Consider the following 19,680-nt stretch of genomic DNA (forward strand, 5'->3'; position numbering starts at 1 on the left):
ACAGAGTAGGGGACCAATGGTCTCTAGAATCATATACACACAGGACCCAGAGGTCAGCAGTGAGGGAGGTGATTGGGTGATGCAGTGGGATCTGAGTTTGGAATCTCAGAGGGAGATCAGCGACAGCCTCTTTCAGCTCCAAGATTATGCATTCAGTGTCTGCATGGCAAGTCAAGAGTGAAGACACCAGTCTCTGAATACTCAGAAGGGGGTTAGGAGGAAGGAGACATCATTAGCCCTGCAAGGCCATGGCCAGGTTTGCTGGGCTTGCTGAGTGAGCTCGGCGCTCTCCAGGGTCCTGATGTGGCCCTGGCTTTCCTTCTCTGTCCTGGATGGTGGCTCAGAAGTCCAGGTTCCTAGGAGCAGGATCCAGGGCTCTGGGGCAGCTTTGCCGTATCACCTTGGAACACATTCAGAATCTATCAGACTTAAAACTTTTTTTTAAAAAATGGGTTTCACCTCCCTCCACCTCACTCCACATTGTCTTAAAATGGTTTATTGAACAACATAGGTCTAAAACCTTTTGCTTTTTTTTTTTTAACTTTTTGCTTTTTATGCTTTGATTGTATTTGTCTGTCAAGTCACATAGTCTCTTTTCTTATTTCTCTCAAAAAAAACCCAAAATCTTATTTTTAAGTGATCTCTGTGCCCAACATGGAGCTCAAACTCACAGCTCCGAGATCTGGAGTCGCATGCTCTGCCAACTAAGCCATCCAGACATCTGTCTCTCATTTTTCTCTTTTCCCTCTTGCTCATCTCTCACTTTCTTTATTTTATTTTATTTTATTTTTATTTATTTATTTATGATAGTCATACAGAGAGAAAGAAAGAGAGGCAGAGACACAGGCAGAGGGAGAAGCAGGCTCCATGCACCGGGAGCCCGACATGGGATTCGATCCCGGGTCTCCAGGATCGCGCCCTGGGCCAAAGGCAGGCGCCAAACCGCTGCGCCACCCAGGGATCCCTCATCTCTCATTTTCTCTGCCCTTTCCTCTCCTCTCAGAGTGAGCGCTCCCTTCCTCCAGGAAGAGAAGGATTCTATCCATCTTAAGGAATTATTCTCATTGACTTCACTTTATTCACAATCTGGATTTGAATACGACTAATCTTGAAGTTCTCCAGATTACAAAAATCCTCATTTCTCCAGAAGTTGCCATGTTGTAAGAACATGTTCTTGGCCTTTGGGCCTGAAAGCTATGACTTGGAATGGCTTAGCCCCACTTCCCACACTGTGCCCAAACCATAGTAGAGGAGCTTGTGTGCAACATACATTCACCCACTGAATATGTATTGCACCCCTGCTATGTGCCCGGCACTACTGTAGGTACAAAAAAATGTAGCTGTGAACATGGCAAACACCAATCCCTGCCCTCAGGGAGGTTACCCACTCATGAGGGAGATGATATAACAACACTGTAACAGGGCAGCTTTCTCATTGCTCGATGAAGGTGAGGAGTCATGTAGAAAAAACATACACCCTTCTTCAGAACCAAGACTAAACATCCAAAGTGGTCTCAACAGTGCTAGTTTGGGTGCAGTTGCAAATACTCATCCTGGGGGCACTTGGGTGGCTCAGTGGTTGAGCATCTGCCTTTGGCTCAGTTCCTGGGATTGAGTCCTGCATCAGGCTCCCTGCAGGGAGACTGCTTCTCACTCTGCATATGTCTCTGCCTCTCCCTCTGTGTGTCTCTCATGAATAAATAAATAAAATATTTTAAAAATCCAAATACCCATCCTGGTGGGTACAAGAGGCACCAGGGCTGTGAGCCTCCTTGTTAGAGGAAAGGGTGGTGAAGTGACAGGTCCACAGAAGAGAAAGCAAGAGGGTAAAAGTTGCTTCCCTGAAATATCTTACTTGTTCTAAGTGTCAGATGATTGGGGAAAGAAGGGGCTAAGATATGGGTAGGAAGGGAGAAGGTTTGAGATCACTAGGTCTTTCAAGGCATGAGCTATGAACCAAATCACAGCTCCATTTGAAGGTAGACCAGCTCTTTCCCTTAAATTCACATCCGCCTAAAGCCCAAGGCTGCAAAATGTCTGAAAAAGGTTCTGGATATCCCTACTGCTAATACTTATGACCTGTTTTCAGAGCACACTCTTAGACACTGCATATGTGATTGTGAAATCATACTAACCTTTGGGAAGACCACTGTCCACCAAGGATTAGACCCACATGCTTTGATCTAAGAATACCAATTCTGGAAATTTATCCTATGAAGTAATTCAAAAATAGGGAAAATGCTGTTTTAAGGAGGAAAACATAATTTTAGCAGTGGCGATTAATACTGTGAAAGACCAAAAATAATATAAATGTCCTAGAGAAGGGTTAGATGAATCATGGTTTATTAATTTGGTGGGATATTAAATATATCACTAACATGATAGACATAGGGCCCCAATAGACTACAAATGTCAGAAATCCTCCATATCAACTATTTCTCTTAGAGGTGAGGGGTCTGACTTCCAGAGAACAGAAATGACTTCTCTGAGATTGCACACAAGTCCAGAACCAATCAAGGAATAGCCTCAGGGTTGCCTTGCAGTCTAGCTGCCTTTCTCCTTTTCCAGAATCTTACAAAGGGAGACTTATGCCTCACTTGGAAAATGAGTTTGAGTTTTGGAAAAACACAGGCAGGACATTAAGTGCCACAAAATCAGGGACGTTCCATGCCTTTGAGCAACACACTGAGAATATCAATGCATTCCCATGGCTGTCCAGTCTGGAGAATTCCATGAGAAGGCCTTGGTATGGAGCTTCCAAGTCTTTTTTTTTTTAACCTCTTAGCTTTCTGAAGGCATAATTAATAATTGAAATTATATATTTAAAATAAACAGTATTTTTGTTAAAGTGTGTAATGCTTTGATTTGGTATCTATATATATTGTGAAATAATCACAAGTTAACTAACCTATCCATTATCTCAGATCAGTACCTCTGTGTGCGTGTGCATGCACTTGTGTGAATGCCAAGATCTCCTCTCTTAGCAAATTTCAAGTGTACAGTACAGCTTTATTAACTACAGTCACCATGCTATATAGCTCCCAGGTCTCTCTGACACTCTCTGATGTCTTTTCACAAAGAGCAGAGGTGGCGGGGGAGGTTCTGACCCAGAGCCCCCAGCAGGTGACAGTCTCTGTCTAGAATTTAATCACTTTGCTTTTGTTTTCATTTTTACAGCTGCATTCTAATTATGGCTATCACACTGGTTTCCTATTTCTGGTAACATTTATAAGATTTCTTTAAAAATAAAAAGATGCTTGTTTTAAAGGGAGACACTGAATGGAAGAGTGTAAGGGAGATTATGGGTGTGGCAGGAGCTGGACAGTGGGGTTAGAGTGGAGGAAACATGGGAAGCACTGCCCTGAGGCACTTTGCAGCAGGAATATTTGTCAGTGTTGCAAGGAATGATTAGGAGAGAAAAAGGAACTCAAAATTGCATGCACACATTGATAACAATTATGTTAAACAGAGTTTTTCACTGGGGGCGCCTGGGGGCTCAGTTGGTTAAATGTCCAACTCCTGGTTTCTGCTCAGGTCATGATCTCAGGATCTTGGGATTGAGACCCATGGTTGGTCAGGCTCTTCACTTAAAGATGAGTCTGCTGGAGATTCTCTTTCCCTTTTGGTCTCCCTCTGCCCCTCTCCCTGGCATACATTCTCTCTCTCTCTCTCTCTCTCTCTCTCTCTCTCTCTCTCTCTCCCCCTAAAATAAGTAAGTAAGTAAATAAATAAATAAATAAATAATTATTTTTCAGAAAAAAATTTTAATTAAAAACATAGAAAAAAAAAAAAGAACTGTGCACCTGGGTGGTGGTGAAAGAAAAAAAGCACAGTGAAAAGCTAAATTTGAGGCAAGGAAAGGTTTTTGTTTTATTTCATGTTTATTTTTATTTTTAGGAATAGAGGCTTAAGGGGGATCCCTGGGTGGCTCAGTGGTTTAGTGTCTGTCTTTGGCCCAGGGCATGACCCTGGAGTCCCAGGATCGAGTCCCGGGATCGAGTCCCACATCAGGCTCCCTGGATGGAGCCTGCTTCTCCCTCTGCCTGTGTCTCTGCCTCTCTCTCTCTCTCAAATAAATAAATAAATAAATAAATAAATAAATAAATAAAATCTTAAAAAAATAGAGGCTTAGGGATACCTGGTGGCTCAGTTGGTTGAGCATCTGACTCTTGATTTCAGCTCAAGTCTTTTTTTTTGTTTTTAAGATTTTATCTATTTATTCATGAGACACACACACACACACACACACACACACAGAGGCAGAGACACAGGCAGAGGGAGAAGCAGGCTCCATGCAGGGAGCCTGATGTGGGACTCGATCTCGGGTCTCCAGGATCACACCTTGAGCTAAAGGCAGCACTAAACCGCTGAGCCATCAGGGCTGCTCTTAGCTCAGGTCTTGATCTTAACTCTAGGCTGTGAGATTGAGCCCTATGTCCCACACTGGGCATGGAGCCTGCTTGGGATTCTCTCTCTCCCTCTGCTCCTATACTCCTATAAAAAAAAAATGGAGTCCTGGACATGTTTGTAGGCTTGTGGAAAGATTTGCTAGAGAGATGGACATTTAATTCATGCATTCATTTATTCCACAGTATGTATTAAGCACCTCCTTTTGCCAGGAACCATACTAGGCATGAGAGATACAGTAGTGAAAGCAACAACAACAACAACAACAACAACAACAACAACAACAACGGAAAAAGCCCCTGCATTCAAGGATTTGCATCCTAATGGGAAAAGATGGCAACAAATAAATAAATATATGTCCAGTGATGGAAAATGTCACAAGAAAACATAAGGCAAAAAATGGACATAGAGAGTAATGGGGAGGAGTGGGATGTTATTTTTTCATAAGTGTTCAAAGAAAGCTTTGCTGATGAGGGATATTTTAATAAGTCCCACATGAAGTGAGAGGGGAACTGTAAGAGATCTAGAAGAAGTGTGTTCTCAGGGGAGGAAGTAGCAGTAGCAAGTGCAAAGGCCCTGAGGTAGGTGTGTGTTTGAGAAACAGCAAAGTGTGGTTGGGGTGAAATGAGTGGAAGTAGAGCAGAAGGAGAAGACTCAGAGATCACATAGGGCTGGGTAGGACAGTGTAAGGACTTAGGCTTTTACGATGGGTGAAATAGGATTCACCAGAGGCCTTGGAACAAAGAAGTGTTGATATCTGACTTGCATTGTATGTGTACAACCTTTCATATCGAACTGAGAAAAGACTGGAGGTTAGGGCAAGAGTGATGGGGGAGGAAGCTATTGCAATAGTCCAGGATAGCGATCTCAGTGGCTCATCCAGGGGGTGGTAGTTGCTGAATATACAAATAAACAATAACATAAATGGTAATTACTGGAGTAATTAATGGTATGACAGGAAGCTACAGAAGGCAGAAGGGAGGGACACCTGGGGGGCTAAGCAGTTAAGCATCTGCCTTCGGGTCAGGGTGTGACCCCAGAGTCCCGGGATCGAGTCCCACATCGGGCTGCAGGGAACCTGCTTCTCCATCTCCCTATGTCTCTCATGAATAAATACATAAGATCTTTAAAAAAAAAAAGAAGTCAGAAGGGAATGAGATCAGGAGGGCTGGGATGAAGGAAGTGAGGAATGAGCTTGGAAAGGGAGGGAGAATAGTTCTTCCCCTGGGGAAGAAGGAGATGCAGACCCTTGAGGAGCAGAGACATATGGGGGAGGAGCTAAGGCAAAGTGAAGAAAGACAGGTGCAGGACTTTGGGTATTCCCAGGAAACAGGACCCAAGGCTTCCTGCAAAAATAGCAGAAAAGGAGAGCTGTCCCTTCTCTATCGTGAGCTTCTTGAGGTGAAGTCCTTCCCTTCTAAGTTCATCTCTGACTACTGAAGCCCCAGTAATAGGAATGGGCCTGGCATACTGTGTGCAACCAGCCAATGTTTGAGTGAAGGAGTGGATGAAGTGGACGGAAGGGTGGATGGAAGGAAGGATAGGTGGATAGAAGGATGGAAGGAGAACATGCTAGAACTTGAGTTAGAACTCCTACTTCAAAGTTACTTTAAAGTAAAGGAGTGGATGAAAGAGTAAAAAAGTTTTGAATAGTGATCTGGGAAATAATAGATTTGAATCAGATTTGAGTGGATGAAACCAATTTATAGGTCAAAGTTTCCTTGGAGGATCAGAATTAGAGCAGAAGGAGTTGGTATTCTGAAGGGATGCTTTAATCAAGCTGTCTAGCCTGACAAATGCGGTTCTTTATCCAGTGTGGGGCTGGGGACATCTCATTGTTCTTGGAGTTAAGGAATCTGGGTTCAAGTGAAGCAGCTGTTGTCTTTAAGTAGGGGGACAGAGAAAAGAAAGAACTCAGTCTGACAGAACTCAGTCCCCTGGGGGAATATGAGCTGGAGAGATAGGTTGTCAAGCAGAACTGCACCCTAGCCTTGTACCCAGTTTTCAAAATAAATTGGGTCCTATGAGCTATAGGCTTTATCTACCCTACATCCAAACTTATTTCCTCTGTTTCTCACTCTTCCAAGGTGCCCCTAGGAAATCAAGCTAATTTTATAGGCTAATTCATACTAGAGTGTTAGTGGTTATTGGGAAAATCAGTCATTCCACTATCCTCCACCAATTAATAGGCATTGAAACTAGGATTCATAGAGGAAAAATGACTTGATCAACCTTGAAGAGATAATAGGCTCATGGAGAACTGTTTAGAAATAATGCTTGTATTGAGTCTGGAAGATACAGTAGGTGTTAGTGAATGAAGGATAAGAGAATCCCGGGCAGTGGAATAGCATGAATGAAGGCATGGAAACAGAGGGCTCTTCAAGCAGTTCTAGATGCATGGGGCAGGGAGGAGGCCTGGAGAAAGATGAGGTTGGAGAGATGAGAAGTGCTAAGTCACCTATGATGTGTCCTGAGGTGAGGAATTTGGATTTGATCTTGTAAGCAGTGGGAAGCTCCTGATGAATTTGGAGCCAATCATAGTAGAGGCAGTGAAATATAGTGGTTAAGAGCATAGACTCCTGAGCCAGACCATGTGAGTTTAAATCTGGACACTCATTGGCTGTGTGACCTTGGGCAAGTTACTTTACCTCCCTGGGCCTCTGTTCCCCATCTATAAATGTGTACCTTCCTCATAAAGGTTGTTGTAAAGATAGTAGGTGTTATATAAATGCTGAGGACCATACCTAGCATATACTAAGTACAGTGTGCTTCTATGCCAATAGTCTTCTCGTCCTCCTTCTTATCATCATCATCTTAGGTTTTTGAAAGATTCTTCTACTAGCTCATATTTTGGGGTAGACAGGAGCAGGCCCAGATTGCAAATAGGAAGACCAGTTGCTATAATTCAGGTAGGATAGAGTAGACTTTGCCTGAAGGACAAATCCAGCCTGCCACCTGCTTTTGTAAATAAAATTTCATTGGAAGATGGCAATGCCCACTTTTTTACATACTGGCTACTCTTAACTTTCACACTATAGTAACAGAATTGAATGTTGCAACAGAGATGATCTGGTCCTCAAAGCTGAAAATGTACAGCTTTTGGCCCTTGACAGAAAAAGATTCCTGACCCCTCATGCCAGCAGGCAGTTCAGCTTTGGGGCAGGGCACATGCTTTTGCGCTCCTCCACCCATTTTTGGAAGGGACTGCTCACCTTTTATAGGTTCAAGAGACACCTGGCTCTGTATTTCTCAGCAGAGTCTTCACGAACAGATGGGTGAGATATTTAAATTCTCTCCACTCAGTTTCCTCTCTGATTAGTTTGTATGGCTTTATTGTTCTTTTGCAAATTAATTCTTGCATCTTCAAATCTGTAAAGGAAAAAAATATTGAGAGCAGCCCATGACCTTTCTGGCAGTTTTCAATTTCTTCCCTCTTCATTTTTAGCTTTCATTACCCCCAGGATAGCATCTAATTATTTCTTGAATAATCACGTCTCCTGGGCTCTGAGGAAATTTGAGAAGTTTGCTCCCTATTATGTCTTCCAAATTAGTTTCTCTTCAATTTTGGTGCACTTTCTTTTGTCTTTTCATCTTGGTTCAGCCAAAAATAGTTTCTCAAATTGAGTGCTAAATTCTTCGGGATTTCGTTCACTTCAATTAACTTTCCTCAGGACTCTCTTTGGTTTTATAAATGAGGTCTTTGCTCATCAGGATCTTGGTCCTAGGCCACTGCCTTTTCATGCCAACCTTGCTTCTTGTCTTCATCCTTTGTGAATGATGGGGAATGAGAGGGGTATGGGGAAGGATGGGGGAAAGTATACAAAGAGGCAAATAATCTAGTGTGTCTGGACTCTGTTATTTACAAGCTGAGGGATGTTGGGCAAGTCGACCTTAGTTTTCTTCTCGGTAAAATTGGTGGAGATGCCTACTGCATTGAAGAGCATGTTGATGAGAGGTATCAGTATTTTAATGATGGATTCTGGAGAGTAGGCCTGGGCTGTGGGGAATAACATTCCTTTCTTGCTGTGTCTGGGCCTTTAGGAGAGTTACCCATTGTCAAGACCACTCTGAAATTCTCACAATCCAATGACCAAGCTCTTAGCACCAGCTTCACTTATAGGAGAAATTAAGTAAGGAATTGATGAAACTTTATTAAAATCATCATAATATTGTCTGTTTAGTGAAACACTTTTCAGTGTATAGATTAAGTGCATACCTGTTATGTTATTTCACAGCCTCCTGGAACCCTGTGGGGTAACCCTGTACCTAGGCATCAACCTGTTTTACAGTCAAGGAAACTGTATCCCAGAGAAATCAAGTGACTTGCCCAAGGTCACACAGCTAACCAGGAGCAGAGTCACTTACAACACTGAATCTTACCTTTTTACTTTTTTTTTAACCTTTTTTTTTTTTTTTACCTTTTTTCTTGACACAGGTTCTCTCCTTCCTTTGGTAGTTTTTTTTTAGCATCCAAGTGGAGAGCATTGACTTCATAAGGATCCTCTTGATAAGCACATAGTCCAATGTTCCAAAGAGCACAGAAACCAGGAGTGGCCCAACCTGAACTAGGGCACATAAACCCCACTGAACCTGAGGACCCAATCCAGCCTTGAGCTGCTGGAGGCCAGGAGCTGTGTCATGCTCATCTGGGCACTTCCAGCTTCCACCACATGCCAGGCTCTCTCCAAGGCTCAGAGAACACTCAATGAGCTCCACATGTGACATTAAGAATATTGGGTGTGAGTCTTCATTCTTCCACTTTCTAGCTGCATGGCCTTGGACAACTCCCCAAAACCATGGGAGCCTCAGTCTCCTCATCTTGTAAATGGGAGTAATGCATCTTATACCTTAGTGGCAGAGTTCAAAGAAGAGAATATGAGGACACACATGCTCATGAGCACCTCTTCTCCCCTCTCCCTCTGTTCTCTCTCTTTCTCCTTGCCCCCTTCTGGCCCACCATTAAACCTTACTTCCTAATCATTCTTTTTGGATCCATTCATCAGGACTTTTCATGAGATTAAGTTTTAAAAAACTAAGAAGATGAGTGGCTGAGGATGGGGACAGGAACCCGTGAAGGGAGAGAAAAGAGAGTAGAAGATAAGATTTCCTCCACAAATTGATGTTTGAGATCTCTTCCCTATCCCTCTTTCAAATAGAGACCTGGGCACCTGGGTGGCTCAGTTGATTAAGCATATGCCTTCACCTCAGGTCATGATCTCAGGGTTATGGGATCTTAGCCCCATGTTGGGCTCCTTGCTCAGCAGGGAGTTGGCTTCTCCCTCTGCCTCTGCCTGCTGCTCCCCCTGCTTGTGCTCTCTGGCTTTCTTTCTGTCAAATAAATAAATAAAAATCTTTTTAAAAAAATAGAGGACAATTTATAAACTACAACTAAAAAGGACAAATATGTAGAAAACTATTTCTTGGTAGAGCTTTTAAAAATGGTTTTTCTAGGGGCACCTGGGGGGCTCAGTCAGTTAAGTGTTTACTTTTAGTTCAGTTCATGATCCCAGGGTCCTGGGATTGAGCCCCATGTCAGCTCCCTACTCAGCAGGGAACCTGCTTCTCCCTCTACTCACCCCCCACCTCACTTGGTCATGTTCTCTCTCTCTTTCTCAAATAAACTAAATCTTTAAAAATAAAAATGGTTTTTCTAAGGGAAATGTCTAGAATTAGAACTGATGACCCAAAGGAACTTGCAAGGCCAGGAAGCCTCTATAGCATTGAGGCTCAGGAGGACAGGCTGGGCTAGAAGACCTAAGTTCAAATTCTGGCTCTGCTTTGTCCTGGCTTCATGACTCTGGATTAGTTGCTTTGCTTCTCTGTGCCTCAGTTTCCCCATTTATAAAGTGGGAATGATGGCTCCTAGGCATAGGGCAGTGTAAGGATCAATGAGATAATGTGTGTCAAACTTGTAGGCAGTGCTGGGCACAGAGTCATAAGCACTATTTATAACAAAATCAGAATAAAAATATAAATATAGCAAAACATTTAAGATTTGGTTATTTATAATATGGAAATTTAATAATGAAGTACATGCTATGTAACAAGAAGTTGTATTCACTTCTTCCACCTAATCCCAAGGCCTCTAAATGGACCCTGACAGGTAAGGACAGACGACACAGAAGGTTGTTGTATGGCTGTTTTTACTTTCTGAGAGAGCATCAGCACTTTCCCAGGGCCACCCTGTCCTCAAGGTGATCACTTTTCATGGATGCCTGATATTCCACTGAACCTCTGCCCAAAGGCTCAGTCATTTTGCTGGTGTCAGTGACTCCAGCCTTATTCAAACTTTGTGGCAACTGCAGGGCACCCCTCCTGCAGTCTCAAGTCCCTTTCTTGATCTACAAATTGGTGATCGAAGAATCAAGGTGGGAGGAAGACTTCTTGGGTGAGGGGAGAGAGCAGCAGCCTTGGGTTATCACAGAACTCTAAAGACCATTGAGGTTCCCAGGAGCCAGGCCCAGGCTGGGAGATGCTGGGGTGTAGCCAGGAGAGGCATCTGCTCTGCTTGGCTACTGTGGTGGCACCTAGCAGCACTGGGTGGCAGGCTTGTCCTGCTTTTAAGGACACTAGTGTCCCTACGTTCCACAGCAAGTGTAGATGAGCACTGCTCCTCCTCTGCTCATGCCCTTCTCTGACCCCCAAGCCCTCCCCACCTCTGTGCTCACCTGGGGTGCTCACACCTTATCAACTCCTAAAAAATGACTTGGAATTGTAACAGCCCTCATCATGGAGCAGGCATGGTGCTCACTCTGCATTTCCCATATTTGATCTCATGTCATCTTTGCCACTAGCCCCAGGTCCCCATGGTGTACCCACTTCACAGGAGAGCAGACTGAGGCCCAGAAAAGTCAGGGCACTTGCCCACCCAGGGTGGGAAAAACCTAGATCTGGTTCCAGAACTTACACCCATGTCTGTCAGAATTTCCCAACTGGGTCATTTACCTTGTTCACTGGTTCACTGTGAGCTCCAAGCCTTGAGGCTTAAGTCCACTGCCAAAGGATAATGGTTTGTGTTTCTTGAATGCATTCAAAGGGACTGCAATTTGATGTCATCATGTACTTGCTCGAATGCTCCTTTCTACAAGTCCATGTGAGGCAGGAGTCACATCCGATTTACCTTTGGGTCTGCATCTGATTCACATCTGATTCTCCTTTAGGGGCCATACATGGTGCTCTGTAAATGGTCCTAGGAGCTGACACTTGAGTCCTGAGCCTGCAGGTGCTTTTAGGAAGGAAATTCTCAAAAGGGAGTCACAGCACTTCCTGGAGGCAAGTGGATGCTCTTTTCCTAGAGGGCAATTCTACGTCAGGGGTCAGAGACTGTGATGGGACCACTTGTGGGACCAGCCTTGCAGGGCTGGGGTCATGGACGCATCTCACAGATGAGGAAACTGAGGCAGGTGTGTGCATGTCCAAGGAGGTGCAGGAGAGAATGGGCAGCCTTGGCCAGGCTGCTGATGTGGGTCTTGTTACTGTTCCCCATGGCTTCCTAGCTTTGCATCTGATACAAATTTCAAGCCCTGGTCAAGTCATTCTGACCCATTTTATCTTGGTTTTGTCTCCTCTGCTTCCCAGGAAGATGCCCATGTCTGTCATCCTGGCAGACCTCGCCCTGTTTCTCCTTGGTTCTAATTTATGTAATCTTCATCAGGATACCTTGGCACCTCTTTCCAGACTCCAGCAAATGCTGGAGCTCCTGACCCCAACACTTGGCTTGAAGTGCAGAACTCCCAACCACTCTATCCTACCTGCCTTTTGGGAAGAGTGTTGGGCCCTGAGCTAATATTCCTAATAGTCAAAATGTCCGTGATTTCCCTCTGTATGCCTGTTGCTCGAGGATGGTTCTGAGCAGTGAGCATCCTTCTCCCCTGAGATTTCTACCACTTGTTCTGCTGGTCTGTGGCCCCCAGCTCTGGCCTCTGCGGACATTTCATATCTTCACACCCCATCTTCATGTTTGGCATTTTCAGCATAGGCAGATTTGCTGCAAGCATTTTCACCGCAGAAATAATTGGCCCTAAGTCAATTTTGCTGTAAGGATAAAATAGTGAAAAGTAAAAGAGGGACATCAGAAAGGATAATGAATGAAATGAAACATGAAAGAAATTAATACAATTATTTATTTCTTCCTTTGTTAAGAGAGGTATCAGTTTTCCAGATACTAGGATGCATATTTCTAACTGATACACTATTGCTTTCTAGTATGCATTCTGGCTTTGTACTCTTACTTTCAACTCCCCAGCAAGTTTTACCCCTGTATTTTCTTTTTTTTTAAATTTTATTTATTCATTCATGAGAGACACACAGAGAGAAGCAAAGACACAGGCAGAGGGAGAAGCAGGCTCCATGCAGGGAGCCTGATGTGGGACTCAATCTCGGGACTCCAGGATCACGCCCTGGACCGAAGGCAGGCGCTAAACCGCTGAGCCACCCAGGGATCCCCTACCCCTGTATTTTCTATGTATGGTTATTATCATCTACTATCTTAAGTATCCCATTTACTCATTACCATATAAAGACTAGCTAGGATTTATGTAATATCAAAATGGAAACTTTGTCAGTAGAGAAATGAAACCAAACTGTTACCCCCTTATTTTATCTTTTATGGCAAAATTGCCTTATGGCCAGTTAGTTATGTGGCAAAATTGCCTGCAGGAGAAATGTCTGCAGCAAAGATGTGTCCAGTGAAACTACCTAGAACCACCCCAATCTCTTGTGTCAACCTTGCCCAAACTCAACCCGGCCAGAGCAAGACTGTATCAGCAGCCCAGCTCCATAAATCATGTGTGGGGTTTGGAAAGGTCTGGGGCCAGCCCACTATAACCAGCCCCTGCTTCCAGTCTCTACGAGCCCCTTCCCCACTCTGGAGGACTAGGGTTTTGCTCCAGGTCTACTCTGAGTCTGCCTAGGGTCCTATCTTAGTCCTCATTCTCCCTCTAGGGGCACCCCCAGATACCATGCAACAGTCATCCCATGCTGCGTAAGCCCTGGGTTCTAACCTCCCACGTGCACTCCATCAGCATGAGCCTGGGCCTTCCTGGGAGCCAACTCACCTGCATCAAGCTCAACCCGAGGTGCCAGTGGGTAACCTCCCATCCTCAGGCCCAGAGTCACACAGATTTAGGTTCCTGGCCAGGTCCCCCTACCACTGTGTGACCTTAAATGAGAAATCTCCCCTCTTAGCTGAGTCATTTCGTGTAAAAAAGAAGTCCAGTAGCAATAATCCTGTTATATCACTTTCCTATACTCTTCTCTCCCCTTGAAAATAATTACATAATTTAAAATATACGCTTAAAATTGTGTTTTTTTTTTTTTAAAAAAAAAGGAAAATTGACACATGCACATTAACACAAAATTCTGCTTCTAATTTCAGGAAATTCATAATTTCCCTAAAGCCGACAGACAGACCTCATGTAGGAACCTGGGGGCTTTTCCCAAGGCAAAGATGTTTAGGATAAATTGTTAAGCAAGAGATGTAGATGGTGTGTATGATGTGCAATCTTTGGTGTAAAAAAAAGCGGGGGGGGGGGTAATAAATAAACATACTTGCTTTGTTATACTTGCTTAAAGAAAACCTGGAAGCATACATAAGAAAATAATGTAAGAGTTTACTTGGATTGGGATTAGAGAAGGAAAAAGTAGAACAAGTGAGGGACAGAGAGCTAGACATTTCACTGCATACCTTTTCTGCTGTTTAATTTGGGAACCATTTAAATTTATTACCTATTGGAGTGCCTGGGAGGCTCAGTCAGTTAAGCATCTAACTCTTGATCTCAGCTCAGGTCAAGATCTCAGGGTCGTGAGTTCAAGCCCCACATTGGGTGGAGCCTACTTAAAAATAAATAATAAAAATACAAATTTAAATATTTACCTATTTAAAAGTTATATTACAACAAAAGCAGGGAAGTAAATAAACAACTCCTGCTTTAAAAGAAAAGAAAAAGAAAAAGAGGGCCAGCAATCTATTTTGCAGGATAAGTGAGAGGATAAATGTGGAACCATCCAGCTAGAACACATGGTCTACTCCCTCAGCGGTAGCATGCATCCATTCATTCATTCATTCATTCATGCATGTATTTGTTCATTCATTCATATTTATTGAGTGTCTCCTATGAGCCTAGCACTAGAAATACAAGGACAGGTAAAAGCCAAACCTAGTCTTTGCCTTTGTGGTCCTTACTGTCTAGTGAGAGAGGTACCAGTAGCTAGACACACAAGAAGTATACATTGTGAAGGTAATGGCTAGTGGTATACAAAAAATCATAGGGTATGGGAGAGGGGTAGGGAGTGTCTGGAGAGGTGACGTTTGAGCAGAGACCTGAGTCATGTGAGGAACCAGCTCTCTGGGGAGGAGGAAATTGCCACTGAAGACCTTGACACAGGACTGTGCCTGGAAACAGCGCAGAGGCCTGTGCCTTAGACAGAACAAAGGGGACAGTGGGGAAGATGGGGTGAGTGCAGTTGGAGGGGCTGGACCGAGAAGGAATGCTCACTCTCCAGGTACCATGGGGGCCAGTGTAAGGCAGAGAATAGGTTGTAACATGATGTGATTGACAGTTTCCAAGGCTGGCACTGAGGACCAGCCTTGGAGTGTCACTGGCCTTGCTGGAGTGAGGGACAGCTCTACCCAGCTACAAAGATCTTGTGAAGACTTAGGCCTTCATCAGGTGTGTGCCTAGAAGGGGAAATCGCCAGGTGGTAAGAGGATGCCAAGCTCCCAGGGATCCCGGATCTGGGACTGTCCTGGGAGGCCCAGTCTGCCATTGGCCCCAAAGCTCCCCTGGTCCAGGTTTCCACAAAAGCCAGCCAGACTATGCAGGGTCCCCAGAGCAAGGAAGAAGGCTAAAGGCCCCAGTGCCCAGTTGACAACAGGCAGGCTGTTGACTCCAGATGAGAGATCCTAACATAACTTGGTTTCACAGGGGAGGCTGGTGAGAGGGAAGGGGGTGAGGAGGAAGAGAGTGTCAGTGCAACTGCTTTACATGAACAAAATTTCAAATTCTATGCACCACTCACCCTTGGGGAAAACTATGTCAGAACCCTTCTGGACCCATCAGGATTAGCCGCCCACAAGTTTTAGGAGTTGGAAACCAAGTAGCTTTAGAAAAAAAAGAAAGAAAGAAAGAAAGAAAACTGCCCTAGTTCTGTAATTGGCTCCCAAGGCTCTGCTCAATGATTATTAAAATACTGACACAAAATCTCTGAGATAAATTGCTCCGGGCCCTATATTTATCATTTGCGTCGATAAGACAAGCAGAGGCCTTTCCATGGAGTGTCAGCTACAGTACATTTCAAGGTCAGATAATTAACTTTATTAAGAGAGAGTCAGATTTGCAAGGGGAATAGGGACTGAGACTCAGGTGTCCCTCGGTTAACAGAAACTTGCTGAACAGACTCCCCAGACTAGGGGTGTCATGGGTCTGATTTACATACCTTCTGTGAACAGTGGTTCTGAAGGTGAGGTCGTGGGTCCTCAGAGTGCATGGAGAAGCTGTAGGAGATCCATGAACTTCCTGAAACTGCAGATAAAACTCTGTTTTGGGGGCTGCTGTGCATTTTTCTAGGTCAATGGTTCTCCTAGCGTGATGCTACTCACTACTCGCCAGGTGAGCAGGAGCCTTCCCTGGAACATGTGAGCAATGCAGATTCTCAGGTCCACCCCAGGCCCACTGAATCACACCTGTAGGGACTGGAGCCCAGTCTGTGTTTTCATGAGCCCTTTAGGGAACTCTGATGCACACTCCAGTTTGACATTCATGAAAGCTGTGCTCTGTAGTAGAACACAACAGCCAAGTCAGGCCTCAGGAGTCACACTGACCTCCGTTCAAATCCCAGTTTTGCCATTTAGTAGCTGTGTCAGCTTGGGCTTAAGCTTCTATTCCCCCATCTGTAAAGTGGTTAATAACCTTGGGATAGTGGGGGGAATTTTAATGCAGCAATGATGACAGGTTCACAGTCTTTATTAAATAAGGGTCAAAATGACAATTATAATAATAATGTAGACATTATATATAATAATAATAGAGACATTATATAATAATGCCTTTGAGGAGGGACAGCTCTATAGGATGAATGCCTGAGGGGATAGAGGTAATGTCACCAGGTATTGCTGTCATAGCCACAGTAACAGCAGTGAGAGGGATGAGGGGGTAGGTGAAAGGGTCATCAGAAGTCAAGTGGACAGGGATTATGAGCCAGTCGATTCACTCAGCGAATACTTACTGAGCACCTGCAGTGTGCCCAGCCCTGTGCTGGATCCCAGGGGTGCAGATGGCTGAGTCCCTGCCCTCCTGGAGCTCATATGCTTATAGGAAAAGATGTCAGTGAGGAAGCAAAGGATCTCAGAGTGTGGTCAATGCCATGAAGGAGTGGAACAGGCAGAGAGTAACATGGCTAGGTAGGGTGGTCAGAGCAGGTGATACTGAGCAGAGACCTGAATGATGAGCAGGAGCCGGCCAGGAGAAGCTTCCAGAGAACAAGCATGCAGGCAGAGAGAAGAGCCAGCACAAAGGCCTGGAGATAGGGATGAGTGTGGCGTGTGGGAGGAACTGAGAATGCACCTGAGAGTACCCAGGGCACCATGTTTCTCACCTCTCTGAGAATCCACTCCTTCAGGAAGGAGTGAGGAGAGGAGTCAGTGGTAGAAGGAGACAGTGAATATAACCAAGTCTAGCACATATAGCAGGCCCTGGGAAAATGTTCACCATTGCCCTGAAATGGTCAGCTTAATATCCCCTGTGGTATCACATGAAAATTCTAGACATATATCAAAACCAGTATCAGTTTGAGCATTGGAAATAAAAGTTCTTGGGCACCTGGGTAGGTCAGTGGTTGAACATCTGCCTTTGGCTCAGGTGGTGATCCTGGGGTCCTGGGATTGAGTTCCACATCAGGCAGGGAGCCTGATTCTCCCTCTGTCTCTCTTTCTGTGTGTCTCTCATAATTGAATAAATAAAATGCTCTAAGAAAGGAAATAAAAGTTCTGGTGGCTTTAGACCAACATCAGGTGTCAAGATAGGAGGGAGTTTCCTTCAAACAACAGATATGGATCAAGCCTATGGATTGAGGGAAGATGAGCTTGGGGGCACAGAGAAATATAAAGGTCCCCATCCCTGGAATAGGTACAAGCTCTGCTGTCTACCAGTGTAGTGGTTCACTCCAGTCTCTTGTGAAGGGAGGTGATGCCCAGCGATAGTTGATTGAGCAAAATAATTCTGCATCAAGCCCCCAGAATGTGCCAGGTGATGGGATCTGGAGCTGACCTGTGAGAAAAGTGGGGACTGTCCGTAGATGGAACAGCCAGGGGAGTGGGGAATATGGGTGCAGACTACGGGGAAGCTGTAGACTGGAAGAAGATTGGTGAGATTCCCTTCAATGAGCCTCCTCGATGAAATGGGAATAATCTTGCTATCTGTGGGGTCATTGTGAGAATTACATGATATGGTGTTATTCAGTTCTGAGCACAAGGCCTGGAACAAACCAGAGTTCACTAAATGATAGCCATTATTACTAATACTGATATTAGTATCGTAATCATCGTCATTAATACCAGCAGGGGAAGTTGTGTCTTAGGGTTGCCCGAAGGGACTCATTGAGCTCTGATGTGTTTGTGGCTAGATGTAGGACCTTAAGAATGTAGCTCACTATCAGCCAGGCCTTGACAGAGCTGGAAGCCCTAGAGGAGAAAGTAGCAAGTTTCTAGAGAACTCCAGGATGGTGGCTGCAGGGAGCAGAAAGGAGTTTGATTCTGGTCACCTCCTCCTAGAAACCCTCCCAGATTGTTTCGGGTGCTCCCAGAGCCCCTTGTGCTGACATTTGGAGAGCACAGATCCTGCTGTGGTGTAGTAATCTGTCCCTCCATCAGACCAAGAGGTCTTCCATGTTAAGGGTGAGGAGATCCATTTTTGTACTTTCAGGATCAAGCAGTTACCTGGAGAGTTGTTGTTGCTTGAATGAAAAAAAAAAGGAAAACAAATAAAGAATGAACGCCTGAGTGAATGGGAGTAAAGGGGCTGGCTGGTTGAAGGAGTAAATTTGGGGTGGGGGTGGTGAGAACAGAAACATCCCTGTCGGGATCCCTGGGTGGCGCAGCGGTTTGGCGCCTGCCTTTGGCCCGGGGCGCGATCCTGGAGACCCGGGATCGAATCCCACGTCGGGCTCCCGGTGCATGGAGCCTGCTTCTCCCTCTGCCTGTGTCTCTGCCTCTCTCTCTCTCTCTGTGACTATCATAAAAAAAAAAAAAAAAAAAAAGAAAAAGAAAAAGAAACATCCCTGTCCTCGCCTGGAAGGATCTTGGCTTGTGGCGGCGGCACCTCTTTCCTTGGACACAAGGGAGCGCCATAACTACAAAGCCTGGCTGAGGAGGCTAAAGGAATCCCACTGAACACTTCCCGGTAAAACTGAACTGATGCTTAAATCAGAAGGCATCTGGTCCTTCTAGAGTGCAGAGCAGCCTCCCTCAGACCTGAGTCGTGGGCTGCCAACAGTGATGGCTTACACTAGAGGTAGTGAGCTCTGCATTGCTGCAAGTGTGCAAGCAGAAGTTGGCCTCAAGCCTAGGTCTCTAGAATCAGCCCCAGGTCTTTACCCATGTCGTCAGAGGCTCATCAACACCTGCGTGGGAGGAGAAAAGAAAGCCTTTGGCTCTTCTTAGAAAGTTCTCTTCCCACCCCCCAGCCCTGCCTCACCATAAAGAAAAGTTCTCTTCCATCCTCCTTTCCACAAGGGAGCACCTTCCTAAGATAATAACAGGAAAAAGTTTCCCAAAAAGCAACTTTGTTTCTTTCTTTAAAAAAAAAATTTCATTTCAAATTTACAGAAAGTTGCAGCAGTAGGACCCAGAGCTTTTCTCCCCTGAACCTTTTGAAAGTAAGCTGCTAAAAGGATACCCTATCAGCCCCCCAAGTACTTTGTGCATATTTCTTACAAACAAGGATATTCTCTACCTCACCACAAGTACCCACATTGGGTATCAGTGCTTTATAAGCATCTAATCTTCAGAATGCATTCAAGTTTCCCAATTATTCCTATGATGTCCTGATAGCAGAGGATCCAGTCCTGGATCATGTCTCCTTCATCTCTAGTCTCTTCCATTCTAGAACAGCTCCTCAGTCTTCCTGAGGCTTGCATGACCTCTATTCTTTCAAAGATTACAGGCTGGATATGTTATAAAGTGTCCCTCAACTTCACTTGGGCTGCTATTTCTCATTATTGATCCAGGATGCACATTTTAGGAATAACACAGAAGGGATGTATCCTTCTCATGGCATC

The 19,680-nt window shown here is 44.7% G+C and overlaps 1 long non-coding RNA gene across 3 annotated transcripts in view; it reads right to left on the bottom strand.

The window, feature by feature from the left end:
- LOC144289603 (uncharacterized) overlaps nt 1-19,680 on the bottom strand; it is an 83,820-nt gene that overhangs the window by 32,006 nt on the left and 32,134 nt on the right. For 2 of the 3 annotated variants that reach the window (XR_013357438.1, XR_013357440.1), the window contains exons 2-3: nt 11,353-12,441; nt 7,364-7,776 (exon numbers count right to left, since the gene is read on the bottom strand). This is a non-coding gene — a long non-coding RNA (uncharacterized LOC144289603). Of the gene's footprint in view, nt 1-7,363; nt 7,777-11,352; nt 12,442-19,680 lie in introns of those variants that run through there. The other variant, XR_013357439.1, reaches the window with a different exon arrangement.

Source organism: Canis aureus, chromosome 19, assembly GCF_053574225.1.
Source record: "Canis aureus isolate CA01 chromosome 19, VMU_Caureus_v.1.0, whole genome shotgun sequence".
Classification (NCBI taxonomy): Eukaryota; Metazoa; Chordata; class Mammalia; order Carnivora; family Canidae; genus Canis; species Canis aureus.